The 5,836-nt window shown below is 38.8% G+C and overlaps 1 long non-coding RNA gene across 1 annotated transcript in view; it reads right to left on the bottom strand.

The window, feature by feature from the left end:
• The window catches only part of LOC130635563 (uncharacterized), a 41,463-nt gene extending 41,105 nt beyond the window's left edge, over positions 1-358 (bottom strand). The window contains exon 1 of the long non-coding RNA XR_008982174.1: positions 275-358. This is a non-coding gene — a long non-coding RNA (uncharacterized LOC130635563). The remainder of the gene's footprint in view (positions 1-274) is intronic.
• Positions 359-5,836: the final 5,478 nt, after the last annotated feature.

Raw genomic sequence — 5,836 nt, 5'->3', positions numbered from 1 at the left:
TTTGCTATTACGAAACAAATTAGGTAGATTCACAACTAAAATGCAATGACAACCCCCTCAAGTGTAAGAAGCCGTATTACCTCCACATGTGTTGCAAAGCCTTGGGCAATGACTGGAAACGATTTTCTTTGAACAACTAGTTGATCTAACCACAGAGCACAAGATATTTCTGTTGCTGCAAACTCTTGTAGCTGAAAAATTAAGAACAAATGCAATTTTTTTATTATTGCGACGAAACATTGACGGCAATTGCAATGAAGAAGCATTAAAATACCTGTGGCAGCGGCAAAAGCCAAAACAACAAAACAAATCACGTAAATCTGATATTTCCTCACTATTCCGGCTCTTATTTCGTCGGTGCGCGAATCGTATTAGTCCAATTCATGTTAAAGCCTTCTTTATACGCTCTTTTCTCTCTAATTACTGTAATTAATGAGTGCTTATAATCAAGATGGCCGTTTACAAATTACAACGTAAATTCGCCTCCGGGGAAGATATTGTGCATGTAGCATTCACCGTTTAAACTCTTGTGGGTTTCGCTTTGAAATATGTTGACACGGTCTATGAAGATCATTGTTGATTGTTGAATAAACGGAAGGTTTTTATCGGAGTGGTGTAGGACTAGGGTGCACACGAATCACACACGAGTTATTCTTGTCTTCGGTGACCAAACCAACAATTCCCAATCATACATGCGTGTTATACTTTCAAGAGATCGTTCTTTCGCGGTGAAGGTGATATTCCCTTCAATTTCAATGAATATGAAACAAAAGAGCTAAATTCCATCAGAAGGATGCGTTGCCAATCCTAGATCATTGGATTGTTCATTATACGACGTTCTGACAATGTCTTGTTGTTTTAGATAACTCACATGTAGAAACTATTTTTGTTGCGTACTACATCACATCTAGAAGGTGTCCATTCACACAAGACACGGTCGATTTTGCGGATTTAAGTACCAATACGCGCTGCATCGTGCGCCTTTTTTGTCAGGGATGAAGAGATAAAAAAAAAGAATTTTCTAATATGCTTCAAAATTTACGTCAACGTAACCCTGTTTTGACAACTAGGGATACGTTTCCCTGTTTAACATGCTATTAACATTTCTTATTAAGAACAATGCTGGAGATGAGTAGTCGAAATGAAATACGTGCGTTTAACGTCACTGCTTCAATTGGACGTTAAGTATTTTTATCCCATGACTTTTCATTAATGCCCCTGCGCTGTCATTTATATACCCTCGATAACGGCTTGGTTATAAACGGCACTAGCGGGCCTTATACAGTATTATTTACTGATAGCTATTTTAAATCAGTATATACGGGAAATCCACAGCACTGATTGGGTAAAAGCCTCAACGACGAGCTTCATACAGCCCGGTGCAATTTTTGACCTTGTAACATACATATTAATAACTATAAATGCATACAAATAACATTGGAAAAAATAGCCAAACACATCCACACTGAAAAATGAAGTTGCAGTAAATCCTAAATCACGATTCACTCCGTCAGAATCAGAAAAACATGTTCCACGTTCGGTGTCGCAGATAAAAGAAAATGCTTTTAAAAACATTAACAGCACAATGAAAAACAAGCAAAACAACGTCGAATTTATGTGATAAACATGTATTTGAAAAATTGAAACAATAAAACTCAAATGGAAAGTTCTCTATTTTTTTTACAACCTTGTCATCTTACGAGAAATATTACTCTCGGTCAGCGTAGCGACCTCGCATGTTCGGTCTATGCTTTTGACCTCGCATAAACTTTCTCGGTACAGATAGACAAGTTATTTTATGTTGTATTAATAACGCCCGCAAAAGTAGCCTTTTTGTATTTAGATTTATGCTTTCCGTATCCGCCCTGACATTTTTGACTATCAAAATTGTGGCTCCGAATGAGACAGAATTGCCAAGTTGACAAAGTAGCAAAAAACGGCAATAGTCGGTTAATAACGCCTTGGATAGAAATGCTCACGCTACGCTTGCACGGTTGCATTGCGATTCTGGGTATGGCGGCGCCAGAAGATTTCAGGCTTTACTAAATAACGCTTACTACTCCTTTCAGCAAATACGGACACTCAAGGCACCCTATGCAATAATTCAAATGTGGTTGGCTGCAGCGACATGACAAAAAGAAAATTGGCAGTCAAATCATTCATCTCCTACTGGATCTTATTGGGAAGGAAAAGTTCATATATTAGAGGTATTTATTTGACAACATATTTTTACAACAATGAGTACACTAAAGTTCGCATATAATCTTCCCAAGGTCCTCGTATCTAAACGAAAGGAAGTACATATTAAGCTCGTGGCCCGAAATGACTTGCTTACAAAAGTGTTCGCGACTTTTACCTCATCGGTAATAACACCATGGCCCACGACCGGGCAATGAATTATAGCAGCAACCTCTTTTCATGCATTCGAATTCTGTTATACCAGGATAGCCGCAGTCGTCACGTTCTGTTGCTTTGCGCAGACATTTTTCTAACGAAAATTCAACACAAACCAGCAGTAAAAACTTTAAGGATCGCGCATTATGTTATTTTGCGACGAATGTGGAGAGCGTACTTCTATGCTTACCTAGGCGGTGGTAGCACCACGGTCCACTTTGGTTTAGCAATTCACTATAACAACAGCCTTTCTTTTCGCATGCCCGCTTCGTTATGCCTGGATAACCACAATCATGACGTCTTGTTGCTGCTATTTTCCGGCATTTTTCTAAAATTACGGATGGAAGAGTACACAATGCTTTCAAAATACCTAATCAGTAAGAGCGGAACAACTTACCTTGCCTGTAATAACACCACGGTCCCTTTTCCTTGATCGCGTTGTAACAGCATCCTTTTTTGACGCAATCTGATTTGCTTATCCCAGGGTAACCACAATCTTCACGTTTGTTTGCTTCAATCATGGGACAGTTTGCTAGAGTATTTTGAGAAATAATTAGTGGCCCAAATTGTCAGTGTTAATGCCGAAAACATAGTCGAAAATTTACCTTTTCGATGATAACACCACGGGCCAGCCACCTTTAATTCGCCATAACAACATCCCTTTCTCAAGCAATCCAACGGACTAATTCCATGGTAGCCACAATCAACGCGCATTGACGCCTTTATGTTTCGACATTTTGCTATTACGAAACAAATTAGGTAGATTCACAACTAAAATGCAATGACAACCCCCTCAAGTGTAAGAAGCCGTATTACCTCCACATGTGTTGCAAAGCCTTGGGCAATGACTGGAAACGATTTTCTTTGAACAACTAGTTGATCTAACCACAGAGCACAAGATATTTCTGTTGCTGCAAACTCTTGTAGCTGAAAAATTAAGAACAAATGCAATTTTTTTATTATTGCGACGAAACATTGACGGCAATTGCAATGAAGAAGCATTAAAATACCTGTGGCAGCGGCAAAAGCCAAAACAACAAAACAAATCACGTAAATCTGATATTTCCTCATGATTCCGGCTCTTATTTCGTCGGTGCGCGAATCGTATTAGTCCAATTCATGTTAAAGCCTTCTTTATACGCTCTTTTCTCTCTAATTACTGTAATTAATGAGTGCTTATAATCAAGATGGCCGTTTACAAATTACAACGTAAATTCGCCTCCGGGGAAGATATTGTGCATGTAGCATTCACCGTTTAAACTCTTGTGGGTTTCGCTTTGAAATATGTTGACACGGTCTATGAAGATCATTGTTGATTGTTGAATAAACGGAAGGTTTTTATCGGAGTGGTGTAGGACTAGGGTGCACACGAATCACACACGAGTTATTCTTGTCTTCGGTGACCAAACCAACAATTCCCAATCATACATGCGTGTTATACTTTCAAGAGATCGTTCTTTCGCGGTGAAGGTGATATTCCCTTCAATTTCAATGAATATGAAACAAAAGAGCTAAATTCCATCAGAAGGATGCGTTGCCAATCCTAGATCATTGGATTGTTCATTATACGACGTTCTGACAATGTCTTGTTGTTTTAGATAACTCACATGTAGAAACTATTTTTGTTGCGTACTACATCACATCTAGAAGGTGTCCATTCACACAAGACACGGTCGATTTTGCGGATTTAAGTACCAATACGCGCTGCATCGTGCGCCTTTTTTGTCAGGGATGAAGAGATAAAAAAAAAGAATTTTCTAATATGCTTCAAAATTTACGTCAACGTAACCCTGTTTTGACAACTAGGGATACGTTTCCCTGTTTAACATGCTATTAACATTTCTTATTAAGAACAATGCTGGAGATGAGTAGTCGAAATGAAATACGTGCGTTTAACGTCACTGCTTCAATTGGACGTTAAGTATTTTTATCCCATGACTTTTCATTAATGCCCCTGCGCTGTCATTTATATACCCTCGATAACGGCTTGGTTATAAACGGCACTAGCGGGCCTTATACAGTATTATTTACTGATAGCTATTTTAAATCAGTATATACGGGAAATCCACAGCACTGATTGGGTAAAAGCCTCAACGACGAGCTTCATACAGCCCGGTGCAATTTTTGACCTTGTAACATACATATTAATAACTATAAATGCATACAAATAACATTGGAAAAAATAGCCAAACACATCCACACTGAAAAATGAAGTTGCAGTAAATCCTAAATCACGATTCACTCCGTCAGAATCAGAAAAACATGTTCCACGTTCGGTGTCGCAGATAAAAGAAAATGCTTTTAAAAACATTAACAGCACAATGAAAAACAAGCAAAACAACGTCGAATTTATGTGATAAACATGTATTTGAAAAATTGAAACAATAAAACTCAAATGGAAAGTTCTCTATTTTTTTTACAACCTTGTCATCTTACGAGAAATATTACTCTCGGTCAGCGTAGCGACCTCGCATGTTCGGTCTATGCTTTTGACCTCGCATAAACTTTCTCGGTACAGATAGACAAGTTATTTTATGTTGTATTAATAACGCCCGCAAAAGTAGCCTTTTTGTATTTAGATTTATGCTTTCCGTATCCGCCCTGACATTTTTGACTATCAAAATTGTGGCTCCGAATGAGACAGAATTGCCAAGTTGACAAAGTAGCAAAAAACGGCAATAGTCGGTTAATAACGCCTTGGATAGAAATGCTCACGCTACGCTTGCACGGTTGCATTGCGATTCTGGGTATGGCGGCGCCAGAAGATTTCAGGCTTTACTAAATAACGCTTACTACTCCTTTCAGCAAATACGGACACTCAAGGCACCCTATGCAATAATTCAAATGTGGTTGGCTGCAGCGACATGACAAAAAGAAAATTGGCAGTCAAATCATTCATCTCCTACTGGATCTTATTGGGAAGGAAAAGTTCATATATTAGAGGTATTTATTTGACAACATATTTTTACAACAATGAGTACACTAAAGTTCGCATATAATCTTCCCAAGGTCCTCGTATCTAAACAAAAGGAAGTACATATTAAGCTCGTGGCCCGAAATGACTTGCTTACAAAAGTGTTCGCGACTTTTACCTCATCGGTAATAACACCATGGCCCACGACCGGGCAATGAATTATAGCAGCAACCTCTTTTCATGCATTCGAATTCTGTTATACCAGGATAGCCGCAGTCGTCACGTTCTGTTGCTTTGCGCAGACATTTTTCTAACGAAAATTCAACACAAACCAGCAGTAAAAACTTTAAGGATCGCGCATTATGTTATTTTGCGACGAATGTGGAGAGCGTACTTCTATGCTTACCTAGTCGGTGGTAGCACCACGGTCCACTTTGGTTTAGCAATTCACTATAACAACAGCCTTTCTTCTCGCATGCCCGCTTCGTTATGCCTGGATAACCACAATCATGACGTCTTGTTGCTGCT

Source organism: Hydractinia symbiolongicarpus, chromosome 3 (assembly GCF_029227915.1).
Source record: "Hydractinia symbiolongicarpus strain clone_291-10 chromosome 3, HSymV2.1, whole genome shotgun sequence".
In the NCBI taxonomy this organism is placed as follows: Eukaryota; Metazoa; Cnidaria; class Hydrozoa; order Anthoathecata; family Hydractiniidae; genus Hydractinia; species Hydractinia symbiolongicarpus.
Note: the sequence above shows the minus strand (reverse complement) of the source record. Positions and strands in the feature narration are given on the sequence as shown.